This window comes from Chinchilla lanigera, unplaced genomic scaffold (genome assembly GCF_000276665.1).
Source record: "Chinchilla lanigera isolate Chin_1 unplaced genomic scaffold, ChiLan1.0 scaffold00001, whole genome shotgun sequence".
In the NCBI taxonomy this organism is placed as follows: Eukaryota; Metazoa; Chordata; class Mammalia; order Rodentia; family Chinchillidae; genus Chinchilla; species Chinchilla lanigera.
Window position 1 is genome coordinate 30,877,152 of NW_004955402.1, and position 25,839 is coordinate 30,902,990.

General features: G+C 40.2%; 1 protein-coding gene across 5 annotated transcripts in view; it reads left to right on the forward strand.

Moving 5' to 3' along the window:
* The first annotated feature begins 656 nt into the window (after nt 1-656).
* Nucleotides 657-25,839, forward strand: part of Slc14a2 (solute carrier family 14 (urea transporter), member 2) — a 406,176-nt gene continuing 380,993 nt past the window's right edge. For 3 of the 5 annotated variants that reach the window (XM_013510367.1, XM_005372854.2, XM_005372853.2), the window contains exons 1-2: nt 658-895; nt 9,441-9,572. The gene's annotated coding sequence lies outside the window, so the exon portion shown is untranslated. Of the gene's footprint in view, nt 896-9,440; nt 9,573-25,839 lie in introns of all 5 variants that reach the window. The other 2 variants (XM_005372855.2, XM_013510374.1) reach the window with 2 other exon arrangements.

The following is a 25,839-nucleotide window of genomic DNA, read 5'->3' on the forward strand; positions in this document are numbered from 1 at the left end:
CACGGCAAATCTGTGCAAGTCATTCTACGCAATGTTGGGGAATAAAAGCTTTTTCTAAATAGATAATGAAAACAAAGAGGAGAATGAAATGATAGTGATAAAGGCTGCAATTTTAGTCTCCTGAGTTTTAAGTTGCCTCAGTGTGAAAATAACTACAGTGTACAATTTAACTTCAGTGTGTAACTTAACCTGTGTAGTTCTCAATCAAAGAGAAAGGGTTGAGAGCCTATGGGACATATTTCCCTTGAACATTTCTTTGAACTTACCCATCCCACCTGAATTTGACAATGAAGTTTGCTCATGTGTCAACACTCAAAGACAGCCAATGGAGTTTTCCACCCGGGGAATGCCAGGTGTACAAGCTTTCCTTATCTTCTATCATCTTGGAGACAAAATGTCTTCTGAATATAAGATTTGTAAAATTTTAACCTCTCAGTAATGTGTAAAGAGTAATAAAAGGAGGAAACAATGTGGCCAGGGAAAGTCAAGCAGAACAGGTGTGGCCAGCATGATCTTCCAATGGCTCTGGTTGGACCTCTGAGATGGCTTGTGGGGCAACTTAATAAGAAACAAATTCTCCAATCAGAAAATGACCTGGTCCTGAAATGTCACTGGACCATTGAAGGAGAACGGGATGCTAATGAGATCAGCACTTCAAAAGCAAATCTTCTAGAATGACAGACCATTTTAGTGCTGAGGCACTAGAAAAGAACGAGGAAGGACTGCGTGAGCTAGGAGAGCAAACCCCCAGACACCCATGGGTTCTCCAAGTTACCCGTGTTCTTTGCCTTGACCGCCTGAAAAGGACTGCAAATTCATGCTCAGTGTGGTCTCTGTGGTGACAGTGGCTGCTCTTCTCAAAACCATCACTTTGAAGCCCAGGAGAAACTACACGGTAAGGCAAAATTCTTTCTCTGACTTTGTTCCATCATGCTACCTTTTGCAAATTCTTTATTGTTCTACCTATTTGTGGGAGTAATACTTGCAGCATTACTTGCAATATATGTTACATTTGTGTATATCTATAGTCATTTCATCAGTAAAATATTTGTAGGTCTTTTAGCCAATAATATAGATAATATTGAGGTCTTTTGGATACAATCCTTTTGTGGACATGGAATCGTACAGCTGTTATTTCACATACAGTATCTTCCAAATAGTATACTTCATGATCCAAACCAATTCTAATTTAGACTACTGTGTCAAAAAGACATCATAATATGTAGCCTGATAGAAAGAGGTTATCTAATTATTCAGCTTTATTGTATTAGCCTCATAAATCATGCAGTTTTGCCCAAATTACTTCACCTGAGAGAATGACTGCGTCTAACACGATAGAGTGTGAGTGTCGCAGACAGCCATTGTGCCCAAGCATTTGTTGAGTGTTTAGTGCCACTGTATGAGAATTAGTTTTACGGAGCTCTAAAGTGAATGTTAATAATTTATATCTTTTTCTGTAGAGGTTGAGAATATACATTATCATGAAGGTGCATATCCACATAGAACATAATATAGGTGATAACTCTTTCATATTTTTAATACTTATTCAAGCACTAGGCAAACTGATACCTCATTCTTTGCATTCTTTGCATGCAAAAGCTAAAGGGAATTCCCCAAGAGTAAAAGTAAGTTTGTTTGGGACAGATGAATGCCACTTTCTTGAGGCTCCTGTCAATAGAATAAGATGTTTTGCAGCTCTATCTATGCTCCTGGAAGTTCCACAACTATTCTGTTTGTTTGGCCTTAATGAATCACTACTAAGTAGAAATCTTCTGGCCTGCCTACAGTATGGTGGGAAAGCTGATAGGTGCAGTTCTCTGTGGACTATGGAAACTTCTGACTGTTCTGAACGAGGCTGGGAATTGAGGCCCTCTGAGAACATTGTATGGTGGTTTCTTTAGATTCCGTGTAACTGTAGGTTCAAAGGCAAGGATAGTGAACATGTATTCCTAGTTTGTCTTATAAATAACATCCTCAAGAATAAAGCTATTGTAAATTTATTTTAAGTAAAGAGTTGAATGCTAAGTGTCACTTGCAATAGAATAAATGTAGTTAGCAAATTACTGCCTTGTGTTCAGGTTAACTGGCTGATGCCAAGGGAAATTTTACTGGAATATAAGCCACGATTTCATATTAGTGAGTCTGTTTCAACCAATCCATTTTCACGAATTAAAAGCAGCTTCCAATTCATAAACCTCAGCTTAAGGTTTAAAAAAATGTCTTTAGGGAAAAGTCCCTACCCGGTAGCTTCCCATAAATTCCCTTGTGTTTTATACTGCATATTAATTTTGCATGAAAAAACAAGGGCAAAAAGCTAGGAAGAATTGGATGTGTGGAGATGCCTAAGTCAGAACATAGCTGCTTTGGGTTGCAGCTTCCTCAGCTTTGGTCAAAAGAGCTTGGTAGGGCATGTAGGTAAAGAGGCATAATTGTGGCCTTGGCCATAGTGTAGAACTAAGTCGGCACCGGAAACTTTTAGTAGGTGTTGGGCAGGACATTACTCTGTATCAAGAGGCTTTCTTCCTGCATCCCAGCATCCTAGTAGCAATGGGGGCCTGGACTTCCCTCTAGCAGAACCAGTTGCGGGCAGTATAAAGGCCGGAGATCAGCATCACCATTCATCAGCTGATGGATGAGATCTGCACATGAGCAAGCCAAAGGTGGTTTAGGTATGATTTGTACAACTACAGGTTATGTGAACTTTTGAGTTAGTGCATGCAAAGGACAGGCTGGACTGTTCTTTTATCAATTACCTGACAGAGAATCTTTAACGACTTCATGCTGTAAGTTGCAAAACATTTTATTAGAGTCAACTCTAAATTATCTGGGGATGGAAGGAACAGAAAGAGTTGGACGTTCACATTTGTTGAACAGAGCAATATAATGAGGACCGTTGGGGGTTAAACACAGAAGTAGGGAAAAGGTCATTGCTGTTGCGGTGCTTATGAGCCCTTGATGGAAAAATAGATTGAGTAGGTGCAATTCAAAGACATATCACTCAGGACTTCACTGCTTGCACTGAGGGTAAAATCCCTTCCATTCAGAACCAATCCTATGAGTTTAGAAATCTTTTCAATCTCTCACATATTAAAAATGTAAAGATCTTGTGCAAGACAGGATGATTCAGAGAATCTAGGTCCCTGGCAGGGCACATTCTGAATTCATTCATTCTTTTATTCAACAAATATAGAGCGAGCACTTAACATATGTGAATCTCTGTCACTTAAACAAAAGGATCTGTTGCAAACCCCTGCATTCCAATGCACAGGAAGTGAGAGGGTTGATTTCAAAGCCAGCAGAAAGCATAGGGAAGAGTAGTGGGTCTGATCACTAATCCTAGTTGGAGCTCTGCATTAAGGAGAAGAGAGAGATGACCTGGAGAAGTTTCTGGGAACAATCAGCCTATGGAAACACAGGAGGAAAGTATGTGGTTTCATGTATATAAATGAGATAGTGGTCATGCAAAACAATTGCTTTGTATGCTGAAATTGAGAAGATAACTGTCCCAGTAATGAGACAGGAGTGCAGTCAAGCTCCTAGCCTTCTCCCAGAATACTCCATATAGCCCATGTCACATGTGTCAGTCACTGGAAGATAGGCTTTTCAGAGGACTGCAGTCTGCAAACCTGGAAGACCAGCTTCCAGGCCACCTCTCTCCTTTGTTTGTGTTATGAGTACATTTGATTAAAGAATTGCTAACAATGTCCCTTCAGGAAAATCAGCACATAAAGTTCATCCACACATACTTGATTTAAACAGAAGTCTTATCTTTAATATATCAGCCTTATCGCTGCCTTAATATACTATAATTTGCAAATAATTTTACTTCATTTTATTCCACTTTGGAAATTCCATAATCATATTTTATGGGCTTCTCTTGTTTATAATTGGGCATTTATGGCATTTTTCCTATTTTTTCCCAGGGAATATTATTTTGTATGACCTTCTATGTTTCAAGGAAAGAGGAAATACTACTTTTAATGTTAAAAAAGTCAATGTCAAAAACAATCTGAACAGTCTAGGACATAAGAAGTTGTCATGCAGATGCTGGTTTGAGGTTCCTGATGGAGGCATGTGTGTTTGAGGAGCTAAGGACACCCAGAGGATGTCTGAGTTGATACATTACCAGATCAATACTCTACAGGCTGTGAAAAGCAGGAAACTAGAGTTGCTGGCTTTTCAATCCATTGTGGAAATAAGGGCCTTTATGTGGACTCTGGGAGCATGTAGGTTCAGTGAGTCAATAATTCCCATCACATCATAGAAACATCATAACTCTATAGGCCATGAAGTGCTCGAGAAGCTTTCTGCAGTAACCAAGCAGCCCAAGTAGAAGATTATACATTAACTTTATAGTTTGTTCTCAGGCCTAATTGGTAAATAATACACAGTAAGGTATAGTTTATCTGTTAGTGTCTATCTCTACAGAAAATGAGGATGCTTCACAAGTGTTTCAGGCAGGGGAGAAACAAAATATGATATTAACCAAAGATATATGTGACATTTTCTGGGGCAAATATTTCTAGACTCTTGTTAGAAGGAAGAAGAGAGTGAAATGAAGAGAAGGAAAGAAAAGGGAGAAGAGAGAAGAGAAGGGAAAGGAAAGGGAGGGAGAATACTTAATAATGTGTGTGTGTGTGTGTGCGTGTGTGTGTGTGTGTTTGAGAAAATCCAAGGCCAGAATCTGCATCTGAAATGGGAATTTTAGCCACTACTTAACTGGGTTGCTAGCAGCAGTTTAGCCATCAACCTTAAAACACTAAAGAGAAGAATTCTTTATTAGACGTAGACTCTGCTAGCTGTCAATACCAACAGTGTTAGACCTGAAATGTGGAGCAGACATACTGACACAAATCATCACACATTTCCTGAAAAATCATTTTGAAACAGCTAGAAGCACCTCTAATGATGCTTTTAAAAACTGGAGATTCTCAGACTGTTTCCTTACTAATAGCTACCATCTACAGAGTCTCTTTTAATTTAGGTGGCCGCACAACAATTAACACAGCTAATTCCCACAATAACCCTCAGAGTTTAAATATTATACTTCCTATATTTCGGTGGAAGGAACTGCTGCTCTGCGGGTTAAATGGCTTTTTTCAGGATCACTCAGGTGTCAGATACAAAACTGGGAATCAAAGCCAGATCTTCTGACTACAGATGGTCTTTCTTTCTCAACCTCCCTGCCTTCATCTGCACTAACTCTTCCATTAACTCTGTAACTCCTTCTGCAGTTACCTCTACTGGACAGACATGCAACTGCCTGGAGGACAGATGCACCTGGCACAAAGTCATGGTCACCTGGAGGTGTTCCATGCTTGAAGGTCTAAACTTACAATAAATTTTTAAAAATATACCTGTAAAATATGAATTGCTTTTTCTCCTCAAAGGCAAATAGTTTACATATTTCTGGCTTCTGTGCTAACAGGGCTTTACCAGCATAGTTCAATTTAAAAATAAGTCACGTAGGGGCTGGGGATTTAGCTCAGCGGCAAAAGCACCTGCCTGGCATGCGCAAGGTCGTGAGTTCGGTTCCCGGTACTGGAGAAAAACAAAAAAAAATAAAAAAATAAAAATAAGTCATGTGAGTTTCTAAATGTTGGCTCATCTAAAGTGACTGTGCTGTGGACATCCAAGTTTGAGAGACATAAGCTAGGAGGTAAAGTGGTTGGTGAAGCTAGTTGTGTGCACATGGTTGACTGCAGTTGCTGCAACATGCCGGGTACAAGACACAAGGCCAGGTGCCGTGAGGGAAGCACAGATGTGCAGGTAGCAACCTCTGTGCAGAGAAACCTATAGTCTCTCAAGAAACATATATGTACAGGTGCAAAGAGGGAGAGTAGGGGTGCAAAGGCAGGGTGGCAGGAAGATCTGTGCCCTGTTCGAGGATCAGAGTAAGCCTTGTGGAGTTAACTGAAGGACTGACTTTGAAGAACAGTAGATTAAGGGGGTTGGGAAACTGAAATCAAGTCAAATGCCAAATTGTGAAGTTGGATTTTCTGAGGACAGGGGTGTGCCACGGATGGATGACAGAGCAGGAATAGTATAGCAATAGAGAGAATTCATCAGGCTGGAGAAGTTGGGGACTGGGGACACCTGTTACAAAAATTTGGTGGTATTCTCAAATTAGACTGCATGGATATTGAAATATCAATGAAAGGAAATAATTATTATAATTTCCACTACAATTATTAGTAAGGAAAATCCTAAGAATTGGCTCTAAATCTTTTTTTTTTTAACAGCTTAGTTTTGGGGATCAATTTATAGCTTGACTGTCAAGAGATCGGTATTTATTATATGTTTCCCAAATTCTGAATTACTTTTCCCTCAACATTGTTATGGTGTGTGTGTGGCACTGGGGATCAAACTAAGGGCCTCGGACATACTAGGCAATGATTAATTTGTGGCTACGATGGTATTGCTACAATTTGCTATAGTCCTCTAATAGCTCAGGAGACTATTTGCTGAAAACAGCCATCTTTGGACCTACCCCCCAAGTTCTGTCTGTCTGTCTGTCTGTCTGTCTATCTATCTATCCATCTTCATGTAATTATGTAAGTATGAATGTGCCAGAATGGGATAGAGAAAGTCAGATGTCTTCCTTATTGTCTCTTAAAATATTCATGTAGGCAACTTCCAACTATTGACCCCTCAACTTGTTGTTTCTTGAGCCCAGGGAATGATATTAGACTTTTAAGATAAGACCCAGGGCCTCCAAAACAGAAATGTGATACTCTCTCAAACTGTATACACATTAAAATAGAATTTGCTGAAAGAGGTAACACTCCACAGTCAGTACTCCCTGAAAACAAGTAAGGGTTAGCATTGCCACCTGCCTCCTGTGTGTCAGGCACTAATACAGATGTCAGCTTAGCATGGAATGGTAGACCACAGAAAGGGCTATGGCTTCAGCTAGCGTCTGGGTTTGAGTTTTAGCTCTGTTACCTATTATTCATGTGATTTTGACCAAGTTACTTAACTTCTCTTAGCTTATTTCTCATCTCTAACATGCTACCTAATTTATAGAGTGGTATTACATATAAAATGATACAAAACATAAAAATGAGTGTCATGCATAGTAAGTGTTCAATAAATGGTAGCCTTTTTTTTTTTTTTTTTTGGTTTTTCTCTGATACCAGGAATCGAACTCACAACCTTGCGCTTGCCAGGCAGGCGCTGTGCCACTGAGCTAAATCCCCAGCCCCAATGGTAGACTTTTTTATGATTGCTAAGTTTTACTAATTCAGTTTCCAGTGTTCCCCAGCAGAAAGACACAAAGACATGGGCCTAATATGACAAAAATCCACTTAGGAAACTTGCTCAGTGAAATTGCACTTTTAAAGACAACATAATATTTACTTTTTCCCCCACTGCGTAAGTCCTGACTTGTCCTTTTAGACAGTGTTTGTTAGAGGTCTGAAACATTCAAGAAAATACCTCTATCTTGCTTTGATTTTTCAAGAGGAAGCTTCCTTTGACGTGCCAGAGTTCACCTTTACCTTCTGGAGGAAAAGATGATTTGTAAACAACACAACATACATATTTTCCAGTGCCCAAAGTACAACGTGATGGAATGTTGCTTGCCTTTTTCCCTCACTTTCAATCCCACAGTCTCGGCCCTGGGTTCAGTTCTCGGCACATTCGTCTTTGGCTTACAGCAATGCTAATCAGTCTCCAATAGAAACAGACAACTGCACAAAGTTTGTGGTGAAGAATAAGATGATTTTCAAGGTGCTTGTAAACATTTAAACTTCCACATCATTACAAACATTTTGTACCTTTGGGGGTGAAACTTTGACATTTAAGAAAAGAACTGCAAATTGTCACCTTGATCCTTATGTCTCCCCAGGATCCCATCACCTTCTGCTATCTTCTTACACCCCTATCCTCCTCAACTCTTTCTCCCTCCTCTGCTTCTTTTTCTTCTTCCTTATGGTCACCATATGTACTATTGGCTACTTCTATTCAGCACTTATTTGCCAGACATGGTACTATTTGCTCAGTATATACTTCCTTCTTTTCTCTGTCTCACAAAAACAGAATTTACAGAACAATATACTTTCTAGGCATGAAAATAATCAAGGGCTGGGGATTTAGCTCAGCAGCACAGCGCCTGCCTGGCAAGCACAACATCGTGAGTTCAATTCCCGGTACCAGAAAAGAAAACAAAAAACAAAAAAAAATGAAAATAATCAAAAGATTCCTACTCAAAGATCACCAAGTCTTCAGTGACACTGGATCACAGTTAAGTGGGTAAGCATCAACCATCGCAATTGGAATGGCTTTTCCTACAGCATAACGAGGAAATATAAATGGGATTCATGTTGTTACCTTAATGCTAAAGCATTTTGAGGCAAATAGTGAATGGCTTTAATTATGTATACATGTGGATTTGATATGTCAACTTTAAAATAATCTTAATATTCTTTTAAATGACTCTTATGTTTATTGAATTATATATTGGAATTCATTTTTGTGTGTTTTTCTATGATGAGGTTCTTTAATAATTATCTTGAGGTAAAAAGGGGAAAAGTGGAATGCTTTATGTATTTAACTTTTACATACATTTGCCATCCAACCCAGATCAAACTTTTGCGTATATGTTATTTTCATTTTTTGTAATGCACATGTCATTACTGTTTGCGCAAACATACCACAAACCATATTCCCTGGAGTTAATTTGCACATTACAAGAAAACCGTAGCAAGTCTGTGTGATGTGAGGCATGACTGTATATGGTTTTGAAGACTATATTACAGTTAGGAAGTTCAACAGAACTAGATTTCAATTCAGACCCTGTAACTACCCAGTTTTATGACCTTGGGCAAGTTCTTTAAATTGTATGAAATCCAACAAGTTTCCTCTTTGGTAAATGTGGAGCAATAATTGCTACCTTCCACAGCTACTACAAAGGTTAAATGAAAAAAAAAAGTTTGAAAAGGCCTAGCACACAATACACACTCAACAGAAGCTAATCCCCTTCTTCCAACATGATGCTGACTTGTTATAATAATAGCCCCAATCTATGTCTATGCCTCTTTTGGCTTATATCTCTATATGGGGATGTTTGTACAGACTCATATCCACACACGTAGTTGCACTCATAAGAACAACACCTATGCCACCCTAGGTAGACTCTCCAGTGTAGCATCAAACTAAGGAGGTCTGACATACATGCCTATACACTTTAATTCATATAATATTCCATATATGAACTTGACTACAGAAATATGTAAGCTAATTGTATCTCTCTACTCTGTCCCATAGCAGCACCCATGGGTGTCACAGATGAGTCCTACTGCCATCTAGTGGGAAATCCCACCTTTCACCCCATAAAATTCCTTGTTGGCTCTAACCATTGCTCCAACACACCAAGGGTGTTGCCACCATCATCCTAAAAAATAACCATGCTGAATGAGCTTCTCTGTATTTCCATTTAGATCCTCTCCACTTTTCTTCTTGACTGCTTCTGGGTGTGATTATATCTCATTGAGAAATTTCTACTTCTATCTACAGACAAAGGAAAGGCATAGAGCACTTCAGCTCACTGCACCAACAGGACCTGAATGATTGTGAGTAGACCAATCATTTTGAAGTCTATGTTTTCAAAACCTAGGAGAAAAGTCTGTATCTTATAATGATGGCTTCCTGCATTCACTAAATTGGGGAATACTCGGTATATTTTTTTCCTGGAACAAAACCTCTTTGTTTTAATGAGAATTCTGGCCCATAAAGAGATGCCATAGGCCAATTGTTTCAAAGAGAAATAATAGTATTTGTCTTCCTTTGACTATAGCTTGATTTTAGAAATAATTTCTGCTATTCATCAATTAACCTATGGAATACAATCTCCATTTCCTTTAGATACTGGATTTTATACAAACTGAAAAGATTACTAAAATTGGAGGAAAATCTGGGCATTAGAGTTGTATCTGTAAAACCAATTAATTGTGTGAGTTCATTATCCAATTCAAAATTCTGAAACTAAATGAAAAGCATGGATGTAGGTGTAGATGGCATGAGGAGTAAATGTACTAATTCATATTTTGTAGATTGGTTCATTAAGCCAAAGATCTAAAATATTGTGTGGAAAATCAGTCAAATCAGTTCCAATGAAATGAATAGTTAAAACAATTATTCTACCAGGGCTGCTCATGCAATAGCAGGGCAAATACAATTTCGGGAGAAAATATCAAAATCTGTAGACCACATTCTCTCACCCCTACCACAGGTGTCTATCAGGTGAAGAGATACTTGGATTGGTGTTATTTCTGCTTTATATCAGTCATTTTGATACTAGTGCTTAGTATCTTTCCTATGCTTTCACTAAAAGTAGTAGAGCTTTCTAAGAGTAACTTCCTGGTTTAAAAGAAAAGTTAAAGGAGAAAGAAAGACAAAATGAGGATCGTTGCTGAGATAGATTTGGCACAAACTTTCTGCTACTAATTTAAGCTGAACTTGTGGAAGAAGACAGGAACTTAGACCAGAGATCAAGTATTCTACCTTTTTTGTGCATATAAATAAGAATTGCATGAATTTACTCAGCCATGCTCATACTGTGAGAATGTAACACATGTGAAAGGGTTAGGTTTGTTCTGTCAAACCTAAGTGCCTGAGTTTGCCTTCTTGTTCCTTGTTTAAGAGGAAAGTACAGGGCATCTCATATCCTGAGGGAAGTAGCACACTTCAGTCTCTTCATTGGAAGGATAGAGTGGGAGGAAGTGAAAGCATTATGCTTTTATTATACCTAAAGCTACTTCTCTGCAAAGAGATTCTTCATCAGTTGAATGCATCTGTTTTGCTAGGTTTAGCCCCTTTTTTCTATTGCCTTTGTTGTAATGTTACATTCTGTATTTAATATTTCTTGCTCCTGCTCAGAAATCATTGTGACTACATTGGTCTTTATCGATAATTTTATGTAGCATCATCCATCACCAAGTAGGATGTTGGAGCAGGGAGGAGGGTAACACTTTGCCTTTCACTTGGTGCTCACACAGCTCTCATATTGATTTCTTGGCTTACATGTTCATTAGATGGTGATTTGCACTTTTGCTGCATTGTGTTTCTCCAGATTATGTTTCAGATGTGTCCAAAACATATCACCATTAACAGTGAACATTTATTGAACATTTATGAGCTGCAGATCAGGCTCCAGCCTAAGAACTAGGAATAATAAGAGGAATATAAAGTAATCCCTGCCCTGGAGGGTTTTATTATCTGCTGGACTATGTTGACTAAAGAAAAAGGAGAAAAGATATATAGCTGCTTAAGCCCAGTCAGTTCTACAAGCAGTAAATGCTCTTGAATTTCAGAGAAAGAAGTGACTGTTGAGGGATGGGTAGGCAAGGAAGGCTTAGGGAAAGAGGAAATATGAGTGGCTTCTTAGGAGATGCGAAGTCTCTTTTTATAGGATATTGAACATAATGAGGTTTTTTTTTTTTTTTAACATCACTGAGCCAGGAAAAAACAATAATGCCTGTATCTTTAAATAGATTTATTAATTATTTATGAGTTTAAGACTAAGAATCAATATCCACCTGCTTTCCACGGTGCTGCTTACAGAGTTAGTTCTATGGTGAAGAGCCCTATCCACCTCATCTTGTGCATGGAGAAAAAGTCATCAGTCTGCCAACTTTGCCACTGCAACATCCAAAGTCTGGTTATCATCTTTTAAGATTGTGTATTGCTGTGTCTTTACTTTTTCTTCTTTTGAAAGCCCTAATTAGAAAAGTGGGCATTCAGTGATTTCTTAACGCAAAGTGAATTTTAATGTAAGAGAACCTGAAAGAAAAGCTGGAGGAATCACTGTCTTGTGAATGTTTCATCACAGAATGGTAAGGAGCACTCAAGTTTGACCCGGGAGTGGGTATTAGTCTCCCCAGGGAAATATCTAGTTATGAGATGTTTCCGGCTTCTTCCTTTAAAAGGGAGTGATGTTCAAACATTTTTGAAGATTGAAAACTTCACTTATTACTTTCGTGGGACTTCACTAGTCCAGATGGACATTTGCCTCGGCTTATTGACAGAATGCTTCATGGGAACACCATGGCCATGATTATTACTATTCTAAAACTAAGTCCTGTGACTTCAGGACCAATTTTTCATGAGTCTCTCTATAACTTTTCCTGTGATACCATTTTATAAATCTACCTATTTTATAATTCATTCTCACTTTGGTGGTATCAGAGGCAGGGAGGAAACAAAATCCATATTTTCTCCCTTTCATTTCTGTATATAGCATATATTAAGGGGACAGCAATTGCAAACAACATAAACCACACCACAGATCTCTAGGATACTCCAGCCAGTTTGTTCTTAGACATGTTAAACATGTGAGCATTTACATGTTCTAAGTTAAAATGATAAAAAAAGAGAAGGTTTTTATTCCTTTCCTCATAATTCAACCTTTCCTTTTAGAGTAAGTTTTAGATTTAATTTGATCTAATTTGGGCAAATATTTGGTGAATTTGAAGTCTAAATGTTCAGTTGAGGTTGTTTCTCTTTTCACAAGAAGAATCTCCACATCTCATTCCAAAATGACTGGATGTGTGCGGAAATACCAAGATGTTCTCCTGGGGGTGGCAGACACTGTGTGCTATCCTCACTGCTGGCCACTAGAGAGGCTGGTCTCATCTGATTCCTGCACACTTTGTGCTGGTGTCTGCCCAGTGACTTATCTCAGCTGGTATTCTGTGATCACGGATTGTTAATCACAGTTAAAATCCATAGTCATTAAACTATATACATGTTGGAGGGGTCCTTCTCTTTTTAATCTACTTCATGTAATCTGTTGCATGGTCTTGGCATCCCTGTATCCCCCAAACCCCAGTCTAGGGCAGGTGGAGACCCAAGGGGCCCCTGCATGCAATGTTCAGTCATGTGAACTCAGCGGTCTCCCTGACCTATCTCTTTAATACTTCTCCTAGCCATCTTGGACAGAGGGCAATAGCCTCTTGTTCCAGAAGACCTGTTCTGTCTGGTGTGGTGTTTCAGTTACTCACTTCCCACCTTGAGCCAAGGTCCAGAAAGTGAGGGCCTTTGGTTCTCTGAGAAAGGGATTGGATTCTTACCTGGGACATTTGTGCCCTACCTGGGGTATCTGCACTCTTCTCATCCTTGGAATTCTTTCTCCACTTCTTATCCGATGGAAACATCCCTGCCGTTGCGTATTCTTGCTACTGTGAGTTTGGGTCAATTTTGTCCTTGAATTTGCCAGGACTGGCTTCTGATCTGGAAAGGGGACCTTTTGGAATTTACAAAAAGACTTTCTGTTTTGACAAGCCTGGCTTTCCAAACCTTTTCTTTCTTTCTTTTTATTGTTCTTGTCTTTATGGAAGCAAACCTCAGTTTTCTTCCTATTTGGCTTAAGGCCTTGCACACAGTCTTTTTTAAAAAGAATATGCCATAGGTTGCCAACTAGAAACTGTATTTCTTCCCAGGCAGTTATTAGTAATGATGGTAAGTAAAGCAATACCTTGTATTTTTAAAAAGAAAAACAAAACTGTTTATATCTTTATATTTTCTTCTTTAAGTTTTTGAAGTGGTTTCTGTCATCAAGTCAGGATTCCTCCTCAGCCACTAATCCTAAAACACACGCTGCACAGAAGTGGCATGACAGTTCAGATAAACTTGTGGGTGTTGCATCCTTCATGGTTCTCTTAGCCCAGAAGCACTTACAAGTCTCTGAGAAAACTTGCTGCTTTTAAAAAATGCTTAATTTATTTCCCTCGGTGTTTTCCAAGCACATTTGAACTCAAAATCATCTTTTTTAGTTGTTTTTTCAGTAATGCTTTGAAATGTTCTGTATTAAATCAAGGTAAAATGTTTAAGAAGGTAAAAAAGGGGGAGAGCATCTGCAAAAGTGAAAAAGTGGGGCTGGGGATTTAGCTCAGCGGCAAAGTGCCTGCCTGGCAAGCGCAAGGTCGTGAGTTCGGTTCCCGGTACCGGAGAAAAACCAAAAAAAAAAAACAGTGAAAAAGTGGGTTTTCTCAAGCCTTCAGTTAAGTGGACTGTGATCCACAGATAAATCAGTTTGCCTCAGTTTTCCCATTGTTTGGACAAAAGCACTTATATTCTCACGCAGAGAATTTGTTTGGTATTTTCTTTAAAATTCCTTTAGCTGAGCTTAAAAGTGTATCTTGTTTGTGCATAAAGAAAACTGAGAAGTTGATGTAGTAAATAATTTCAATATTTTTATCTGCCTTTTTGTAGCAGACATAGTGATGTTATTTAAATAATCTTATTGAAATAAAATATTCCTCATAATCTTTTGCTCCATGAAGCAAGAAAAATGTGAGGATAGTTAAATCCTTTGTTAGAAGTAAGTTCACATGGAAGACTCAAAGAATCCATTGGAGATGAAGAACTAAGGGGGGCCAGGGATATACCTCAGCCGTACAGCACCTGCATGGCAAACACAAGGTCCTGAGTTCAATTCCCTGCACCAACAAAAACAAACAAACAAAAAAGATGAAGAGCTAATGATGGGAAGGGGTTACCAAACTCACAGGTAAAATATTTAGGGAACTAAATGAGACTCATGCAGAAAGATCCATTTGTTAAAGAGCAAAGAGTAGTAAAAAAAAAAAAATCAGTTCCTCATTTCCATATCTCAAAAAACCTAAATTATCAGTTTGTAAATATTTTCAATAACATACTAAATTTCCACTTGTTCTTAACCTCTATTCTCTGAAGTTTTCAGAGTAAACACCTTTAGTTTGCTTTTATATAAGCAGTAAGGTTAGTGAAGGACCAGAAGCCAGGAAAATACACAGAAACTATATCTTAGGAACAAGAGAACCCCTTCAGTGGAATAGAATGAGTAGGTAGTAGTAAATAAAGCCTACAGAGGAGAAAAACCAACCAAAAAAATCAATTGGTAGTAGACCATACAGTTATTCAATATTTAAGAAGTATTCTCCAAACTCTGCACAATGGTGTACTCTGGAGACTGGGACAGAAAGACTGCGATGTCTGGTCCCACCTGGGAAATGTAGGGACATCTTATCTCCAAAATGAAAAGACCTGAGGATGGATTCAGCGTGAAAGATCTGGGTTCAATCCTCATTTCTCAAAGAGGGGTGGGCCAGATAAGTAGTCTCCAAGGCTTGCTCTTGTAGAGTAGCACTTTCAATCTTAGCTCAGTGATAGGTTTTCTGCAGGAAGTGGTCAGGCTACTGTGTTTTCTGATGACCAGCAGGCATCAAGTAGCTTCTTAGTGAATGAATCAGCATCTAATATAGAACCAAGGAAACACTATTACATGAAAAAAGGAATTATATTGATTTTTACCAGGTTAAGATATTCAGAATAGATCTGGGAATGCCTATTCCTACTAGTATGCAAGTAACTGAATTTGAAGAGGGAAAGTGGCCCCAGAGAGAAAGTGTCATCCAGTTCTATTTAAAACAAGTCATCTAGACTCAAGCAATTGACCAACTACACTGGGTTTTCTTACAGAACAGCTTGTCTAAGACAAACCTGGAAAGAACATTCTAGATGTTTTGGAGCAATCCAGAAAAAACTGTCAGGCTCTTTTGCAATCACAGTTATTCAGACCATTTTGACTCACACACTAAAAGTTGGTTTTGTAGTTCTCAGTCCTAGGTTTCTGGAATCCGTTAAGGGGAAAAGTTGTTTAGCAAACCAAATTTTTCGGGCAGCTACTAATTTGTCAAACTGAGGCAGAATTTTAGTCCATTTGATTTTTGCTTGACCTCGGTCCAAAATAAATCCATGAATTAACCTATTCATCTCCCTATTGTCACAGGCCTTGGGCCTCAGGACAGGACCTGAAATCATTTGGAATACAGTCACTATTACACCTGTTCAAGATATTTTGACAACCTGTACTTGTCACTTTTCAATGCAAGGCCTAGAGATTGATCTTAAACTAATTGAACTGGGAAGAGGGCAGGGAAAGAATGAATGTAAAGATCTCTATTCATTTGCCAAGACTTCCCTCAAAGTTCCACAGATTTCGTTTTCTCATAAATCCACAATTCTGAGTTGGCAGGATTGGCAGGGTTGGTTTCTTTGGAGACCTTTCTCTTTGACTTACAAATGGTCACCTTCTCTTTATGGCTTCAGACAGCCTGCTCTCTGAACATGCGCCTCTGCTTTCACTTTTTATGTCCACATTTTCCATCTTATTATAAGGACATGAGGCATAATGGATTAAGACTCATCCTAATTTCCTCATTTTAAATTAATTTCTTCTTTAAATGTCTATCTCCAACCATAGTCACATTCTGAGGAACTGGAGATTAAGTCTTCAACATAGAAATTTTGGCGGAGTATAATTCAGCCTATAGCAACATTATCTAATCAAATCACTTAACTGGCAGGGGTGCAGCTAGACTGAGAAACTGAAGGATTAAACCTGGTCAAGATTCCCTTTCTTCAAATATTATTTCTGTTCTTCTTTCTCAGTCTGCTTTATTGTTCCAGAATAGCTATTCTACTAGGAGAGAATCCTGGCTTTCCAGAATAGCTATTCTACTAGGAGAGAATCCTGGCTATACAACCTTAGTGTCAGAGCAAAGACTAAGAAAAATGCCTACCTGTAAGCTTGAGTTCAAAAAATCCATGGGAGATCTTCTGATTGGCGCATGTTTCACAAGTGAGCTTCCAGGGACCAATCAGTGTAGCATTGGAGTAAGGCACTTTGATTGGTCCAGATTCTAATATTTCTCGCTGCCACATTTGTTACTGTAACCAGAGAGAAGAAACAATGTCTTAGCAAGATGGCAGCCCTTCTCTAAACCAAACTTCAAAAATGTGTGGGATGGAGCTGGGGAGATAGCTCAGTGGCACAAGCGCCTGTCTGACAAGCACAAGATCCTGAGTTCGATTCCCAATATCAAAAAAAAAAAAAAGTGTGGGATGGAAATAGGAAGGGTTCTGTCAAAGAAGAACACTTTCGGAGGAGGTGTAACCCAAACAGATACTCAGAGTGACACTGGGGAATTCTAATGCAATAAAATAAAGGTTCTAAATAGCAATCTAATCTGACTCTCAGTGGGAAAAATGCAGAGTCCTATGTTTTACTAAGCAAAAACACTCAACAGAGGCTTTGGGGAGTGGGAAGCAAAGACTTCACATAGGTGATCATCTTAAAGACAAATCCCAAGGAGCCAAAGGCTATCCGGGTAAAGTGAGGCATAGGAAAGATGTGTGAAGACTTCCATGGGAGCTTTGGGGAGCTGCAGGGATTTGATCGCAATGGAGTGGAATGTAAAAGAAGCAAAAATAGGCAAAGTTCAGAAGACCCACAAGAGATCAAAATTGAGCATGCATTTCTGGTTGTTTTTCCAATTAAACAGCAAAGCTCAGAATTTCCATTAAGATAAAGATATGAAGAGGAAACAGATGGAAAGGATGGAAAGCATAATTTGGCTTTGAATCTCTTAGAACTCTTAGCACATCCATAGCCTGAGTAGAGCCACAATTTATGGCTGCTCTGTGACAATAACTATGACTCTGAGCTAGAAACATCCCTTTGGATTCTCAGTTTACTTATTTATTTCGGATGAAAGGATTTGGGCTGGCTGAAACTTTGAGACCCTGCCAGGTCAGCTGGTTGCTACTTACCTTTCTGTCCAACAAGTATTTAGCTTGAAAAGTAATTATCAGTTTCATCTGGTCTCAACACAGTCTTGGTGTTGGGATGCAAAACCCTTTCTTGGCACAGCTCCTGTTTAGTGTAGTTTAGTTTATTGTTATTTTTTGTCTTTTTTTGAGACAGGGTCTTGCTATGCAGCTCAGGCTGGCCTTGAGCTCACTTTGTAGCCCAGGCTGACCTTGAACTCACAATGATCCTCCTGCCTCAGCCTCCCGAGAGCTGGGATTACAGGTGATTGGGCCAGGGATATAGCTCAGCAGTATAGCACCTCACTTGCAAGTGTGAGGCCCTGAGTTCGATCCCCAGTACCAAAAATGAAAAAGAAGAACTTCAAACTAATCATCAGGGCTAAACATGAACAAGGGAGTGCTGGTTTGAGGACACCATACTGAGAGTGACATGTGAGAGGTACAGACAGTTCTGATGTAAGGGCTCATAGGAAGAAGAGGGACATTCAGAGTGCAGCAGGGGAAAGAATTCCACAGAGCAACTAAATTTCAGTCAGGCTTTAAGGATGGTCACAACTGTGATAGACAAAGATGGAGGTTCATGGAGGATGGGGGTGGACAGCAGCTGGAAGGACATGAGCAAGGAAGTACAGGTGAGAAAGAGCAATGCTCATCCAAGAGCGAGGCACTGAGGCCTGCAAACATTACCTACCGCCCTTCTGATATCACTGTACATTATCATCTCTTTTAAATATCACAAGCCATTTGGACCCCATTTTTATCTGATGCCTCTCTGGTCACTTGCTAAGGATCAGTCTCTCCAGGAGTTGGTCCCAGATGGCTTTCCCCCTCTGTCAGCTGCTGCATTCCCCAGTGACACTCAGCTAGGGCCACTGAGAACCCTTGGATTCCTGCTCAGTCTCAGGCAAGGCCTCAGCCAACCCATTGAGCCTGATACTGCCCACATGAGGGCAGGCTCCTTGATCATCACACTCACCACCCGTGATCATCATGGTCTACACGATTACATGCCAGAGGCTGGCTCTATACTAAGGCCTTTAACACTTCCAGTAACCCTATGAGCTCGTATCTGCATTATCTCTTTCATATCTCTAAATCAAAAAACTGTTGCTTGGAGAGGGGCAGTGACCTACCTCAGGTGCTACGGGTGGTAATGGATGGTGTTGAAATGCCAAGGGCTGGGAGCTCATAGTCACTGCATGTTATAGTTTTTGTCTGGATGTCCCCCCAAATCCTCATGCAGTTACGAGGGCAGGCTTTTCAGAGATTGCTGAATCTTGATTATGTGATTGGTTCATTGTCTACTGCTGGGATTTAGTGGTAAGAATACCATACCCACCCTAAGGTGGGTAGCCTGCATACAATATAAGGGATGGAAAAGATGCTTGCTCCTCCCCTTTTGCTCTTTTTCCTTTTGCTGTCTTCTGCCACCATGAACAGTTACCCTTCTGTCATGCCACCCTGCCCTGGAACCAGCTGATTATAGACTGAGACTTCCACAAACTGTGAGCCAAATAAACCTTTCCTTCCTTAACTTTAGGCATCAGGCATTTTGTGTCAGCAATGAGAGAAAAGTAACTAAGATTCTTTATATGAGGTCACGCTGGAGGTTCAGGAAGGAAAACAGCCCAACCGTGTGTCATAGACGTCACCTGTCATTACACAGACTATCCAGACTGTTGTTCATTTATGTTGGAGCTCCTCTTCAGCACTTCTTGATAAAATACATTTTTGGTGGCTGTATTGGGACATAGCCTGAAAACTAGAAGGTTTGATGGGGAGTTGGGCTCCAAAGAAAATGTAGATTTTTTGCTAAATAAGACAAGGTATTGAAAACATGGAATTTTCATGGACAAAGTATGGGTGTAAACTTTACAGTGAAAAGATGGGGCAAGATTGAAGTTGGAAGGAAGCAGGAGACCCTGAAGAAAAGAATGAACTTGTACCCAGGAAGAGCTCTGTTCATACCTTGACCACACCAAGTTAAGCTTGACTCACAGCTTCCCTGAGCCTCAGTTTCATCACCTGTAAAGTGGTGTTATTAGAAGGACTCCACGGAGGATTGTACTTTTTAGAAACGTTTTTTAAACATTCAGTTTTTATCATGGTGCCATACAAAGAATATCTTTTCAATAAAAACTTGTCATATTATTTAATTGCTTTTGTGTTTGAAGAGTAAAATCCTATCCAGCTCCCCAAGAGAAGAGAGAGTGATCATTGCTATCTGAAAATTTGGACCTACCATTCACTTAATTTATCTACCTGGTCCTTCACTAATTCACTGATACAGTCATTTCATTCATGGACCCTTATTTAACCCTTACCATATACCAAGCATTGCAGAGACAAAGACAAAACAGGATCTTTTGACAGATGCTGAGCTACATCTTGTCTCTCTCTTAGAACAAAAGGTAAGAAAAAATTCTCCTTTGCTCTCTACCATGTCAGAAACACAGGGAAAACCACAGTCAGAAATCCTGGTTCCTACTAACAGACTGTTAAAAAGTTAACTCCACCCCAGATAGGCTTTTCTTTCCAAGAGTTTTTAGTGTGTGTGTGTGTGTGTGTGTGTGTGTGTGTGTGTGTGTGTGTGTGTGTGTTGATGAGATGTGTGTTGATGAGAGGTACATACCCCCTCCGTTCCCTGATTGGGCTTCATGACCAGTCTCCCGTAGAAGTCCTTACATGTAAGACAGCTATGCTCTTTCCCACTGACCTGTGGAGACACAGAAACCCCCTTTAGCTTTGCTAATGGGTCTGAGATTCAGCCAGCCCTGAAGGCTGGGCCCAGAGGTCAGACACCTTGGACAGAGCCCCAAGACTGGGAACCCTGCCTGGCAAGGCTCTAGGCTCCTCTGTGTTGAGCTCTGTGGGGCAGCTCTGGGGAACTAGGCCTTTGTGAAATGCTCCTTTGATGAGAAACATAATATAAATACAAATTGCTATTCTGTCAGCTTCTAAGGAGCCACTTCAATCTGTTCGGGCACCTTTGATTTTGCTCTCTCTAATTCCGCTCCTCCTTTAAAAATTTAATAAAAGCATGTTTTCATCTGGCCTCAAGGGAGTAATTTATTTATTTAAAGTAATAATAAAGTTTCAGCATAATCCCTAGCTCCCAAGGGGTAAGGAAATGCTTTGAAAAATTTATTTTTCCCATCCTTGAAATGTGATGGAAACCAAGAGGCTGGAGCGTGGGGTCCCAGGGCCGACCGCCACGGGAACAGCCAGGGCCTCTGGGCTGCCCGGCCACTGCGCCTAGGAAGCGGGAAGGTGGAAATGGATTCCTAACTCTCTTCTCCTTCCAGCTGCTGCAAGTTTCTCCTTTACTGTACTGATGGGAAGGGAGGGGAAGGAGATGCAACTCATGGGTACAGTGCTTGCCTGGCATGCACAAGGTCTGGGGTTTGATCCCCAGCACAACCAAAAATGAAAACAAAGGAACTCTGATGGGTAGAGTAGGAAGAGGCCCCGACTCAGCTGTGGGCTCCATGCTGACAACTGTGAAAACTCTGATGGCCAAGGTGACTGGCTGCAGGGTGGAGGCCCAGAAGGCACAGGCAGGGGAGATGGGTATGGCTGATAGGCATCTTTTGTCTCTCCATGCCACAGGGTCAGCGCATGGCTACAAAACCTGGATCAGTGGAAACCACTTTGGGAAACAGGAAAAGTTCAGCAACTTTGATCTTCCCTGGATGCTGGGGATCACTGAACCACTAGGAATACCAGTGCTGTTTGACACTCATCTGCCAGCTTATACTTTTTGTATTTTATGTGCATTATTTTTCTTAGCACTTATATGAAGCACACAGCACTGTTATTCCCGCATTTTGGAATTGTAATTTATTTAAACAGGATCACTTGTCCAAGGTTCTGTAGCTAGTAAGTGACAGACCTGGGATTTAGAGCTAAAATTGGATCTAGGACCTGTTTGAATCTACTCTGTTCATAGCCTCTCAGGTTAGACTGGTTAGGGGAAGCTGATAAGGCTGTTCTATTGGTTAAGAAAGTTAGGGTTACAAGTAGTGAAACAGAAAAAGAACCCCAGGCTACTGTGACCTAAGCAAACAGGAGCTTATTTTGTGGAAAGAGTGTGGAAGCAGGCAGTGGTTGGCTCACCCTCTATAGTTCAGGGAGAGATGAGCATGCTTTTGCACTTTCTTTCATGTTCATCATTTGTCACATGAAGGCTATGCACCTCCAGACCTCACATCTGTACTCAAGGCAAGAGAAAGAGTGAAAATTTGATGCCAGAACTGTTACCTTTTATAAGGAGAAAAAAAATGCTTCTCAGAACTAACCTCTGTCCAAGAAAAGTAGACACCTGTGTCTTATTGGTGAGGAAGAAGTCTTTCAGTCTCTTGTAGCTGGAAAACAGGCTGAAGAAAGCAAGAATTATCATTCCATGCTCTATGTGGGAAGGACAAAAGGCTCTTTACAACTGCTGCATAGCTTATAAATGCAAGGCAAACACTGTATCATTAGAGCAAAGAGGAAAATGCTGGGAAGTTGCAAGTATAAAGATGATGTCTCCATCTCTTGGTGTTGCTGTAGCAGGATGTCACAGACTGGGTAATTTATAAAGAACAGAAAGCTATTTCTCACAGTTTTGGTATCTGGGAAGTCTAAGACCAAGGTACCAGCATTTGGTCCAGTGATAACCCTCCTCCTGCATATTCAGAGAAGCAGAAGGCAAGGTCACCAAGGGAATCTTCATTTATAAGGCATTCAGTCCCCTAAGGAGGAGGAGCTGTAGTGGTCCAAGCACCTCTTAAAAGACCCCACTCTTTTACCACCGAAGACATCTGAGTTTTCAAGGGGATGCATTCAAACCACAGCAGATTGTGGAGCCTGGCTAGGTGCAGTTCCAAAGCTTGTCTGGTGAAATCATGGGAGAACAGTTTGGGAAGCCAACTGGGCTCAGGTTACAGTAGAGGAGAGCACCAATCCAGAAAAGCGAGCTCATCTGTGCAGGCATGTACTGCTGTTTCCCCACCCTGTCAGCCACATTCTCTGGCTCCTTGCTTTAACAAGATGCATATGTTAGTTACTTAATTTGCTAAATTTCAAAGAAACTTGTCCTAAGCCTTAGGGCTGGATTCCATTGCAGGAAAAAAATGTTCTAGGTTCATATACGAAGAAATCCTTTGTGTAGTATTTAATGTCGATTGTGTCACTTGAAGTAGATAATGGAAGGATTCCTCCTTTTCTATTTTCATTTTCTCATTGAGGATGTCTTTTCTATAAGACATGAGAGAATCTGTCATTGATTAAAGGGATTAAGAATAAGAACAATGACAATGGAGGTTGCGTTAGTGACAAGACATGGGTGATTTATTATTGTTACAACATTTTCTTTAAAGTTGAATTGTACTTTGGTTTAAAAGAAAAGAAAAAAATATCTAAGGTCACTGGAAAAGAATATATGGCCAAGTTGCCATGACAATGGTGAGTCTTAATAAATGTAGTTGTCCAAAACACTTTTTGTAGTATGGATTGAGGGATTAAACACAGGACCTTTGCACTGAACCATATCTCCAGTCCTTTTTCAGTTTTTGCTTTGAGACAGGGTCCCACTAAGTTGCTAAATTGTCTAGGCTGAACTTGAACTTGCAATTCTCCTGCCTTTACCTTCCAGAGTACTGGGACTACAGGTATGTGTCACCATACCCAGTTATCAGAAAATTTTCTAGAGGTAGAGCTGTTTGCAACACTCTGTTAACCCTCTCTTGGCTGCCCCTTAATGCAATGGTATCCAGTGGGACCTGCTTTGGCTTTGAGATTCTTATAGGTTCTGCAGGAGAATGTTAACATCTTAGTGAAGTACAGGTCATACTAGGTCACCGTCACCAAGGCAGGACACAGGAAGTTTTCATCATGAAAATATGTGGGTTGCCCCCTTCTCCTCCCAACTGGGCATGGGGGAGTCTTTTTTTTATCCTGCAGGGTAACCAAAACTCCAAGTTATTTATCACATGGTTTTCTCTTTCCTGTTGTCAGACTACCTTTCACCTTCATCAGACCCTGATGTAAAAATGTCATTCTTCACCATTTGACATAAGAAAGCCAATTGCATTCAGCACACTGTAAATTCAAGAGTTTGATTCATGCTTTGCTGGATGTAGGGAGATACCCAGCTAGGCTCAGGCTGTCTTGCATGATGTCACATCTCTTAGGTCCCACGCCTTCAATATCCAGCATTCCTATCATGGGACTGCCTGTGATCACACAGCTGCAGCCCACCTGGCCCAGTCCATCTCTTCAGAGGTTTCCATGGCCTTCCATTAAGTACATATCTCTTACCACCATCACTCCTCAGCGAGGGCAGAAATCACAGAAACCACTCAAATATGGTGCCCAAACTTTTAAAAAAGTCTGTTGGGTTTGGCAAGTGCATGTTTCACCACTTTTACATTGTGCATAAGTCAACTATATTCTTTTCAGGAAGTGGACAAGGTAACAAATTTAATGAAAGATCAGGAATATATAACATTACCCAAATGCTCATTCATTCACGGAATTCTTCTCTAGTAAGACCCTGTGCCGAATTAGGCCCCTTGGTTGATGTTCAGGTGGACACAGATAGAAGCCAGGTCCTGATTGCAGAGGGTTAGGAGTTAGTAGTCAAGTTAAATGCTGAGGGAGGGCTGGGGATGTAGCTTAGAGGAAGAGCACTTGCCTAGTATGTGCAAAGCACTAAGATCAAGCCCCAGTGCCACACACACACACACAAAAAAAAAATGTTGAGGGAAAAATAAGTCAGAATTTGAGAAACATATAGTAAATTCCAGTCTTTTGACAGTCAAGCCATAAATTGATCCTATAAACTAAGCTTTAAAAAAATTGCACCCTTCCACTGTCTCTGACTCTTCTGTTCCCTATAGATCAGATGAGAGGTAAATGAGCTCTACTGTGTCTATCCATGTTGGTCAGGATGCCCTCGCTGTCTAAATAGTGTTAACTCAAACCCCACCACTCCCCAAGCACAGAGGAGTTCCCAGAACACTTCCATGGCACCTGTACCACAAAGTGGTCTTGTGAGTCTCTTCACTCAAAACTCTACTGACCAACTCAAAGCCAAGCAAATATATAATCCAGGAAGTTGCTGCTGGACTCCCAGGTAGAAGTCTCCACTTTGTGGAATGCTACAGTGAGGAGCATCCATTTATAGCCAGTCAGCTTGGATCCAAATCCTGGATCTGTGTGGGATTCCCATATATTTTTTGGCAAGTTAGTTAATACTCCTCATCTGTAAAATAATTTCAATAATAAAGTTTATCTTGAGCATTCTATGAGTTAATATATGTATGTCTTGGAGCAGGGCTTGGTAAATATCAAGTGCTATTCAAAGTTTCTCACTACCATCATCATCATCATAACTATTACTGGTTGATTCCACTCTTGCAAAATTAATCTTGGAAGTCCTCAGATTGTAGATTTCTTTTCTGGTTCCTTCTCCATTTTTTCAGGAGGCCTGTATTAGGTTTCTATTGCTACCATAAAAATGTACCACAAACTTAGGAGCTTAAGCAACACAAGTTTATTATCTTACAGTTCTGTAGGTCAGAAATCCAGCATGGGTCTCACTGGGCCAAAACCAAAGGGCTGGCAGATTTGTGCTCCTTTCTGGAAGATCTAAGGGAGAATCCATTATCTTGCCTTTTCTAGCTTCTAGAAACCACCTGCATGTCTTGGCTTGTGGACTTTTTCTTTCCTCTTCAAAGGCAGTGACATTGTTTCTGTCCAACATTCCTTTGTAGATAGCCCTGCCTCTCTGAGCACAGCCAGGGAAGGGTCTCCAATTTTAGGAAGCTATGCAGTTAGATTGTGCCCACTCAAATAGCTTAATCTCCTAGAAACACCGAGGCCTATGGTGGCATTAGTATGCAATCTTTATAGAGTAAAGTATCACTGTATAGAGAGATCGAGGTATTTACCCAAACTCAGTGTATTTCAGCATCAGAAGCTGAAATTATAAAATCTTGGTACCTTGATGGTTAAGCTAGTTGTTTCTTGTACTTTATAACAGTAAAAATCCTTCCTTATGTTTACCCAAGATATTCTGACCTTTCCCCTGTTATTATAAACCATGCTAATTATGCCCAAATCATTGTCTTCCCTCTGTCTCTGATATTTTCTTGAAAATCGTAGTGCAAAAGAATGAGGGGCATATTTGGAGAATGGCACACATTTCGGTTATGTTGGACCATGGAGGGTACCTGAGAAGCAAGTAGCTCATTCAGTGAGGAA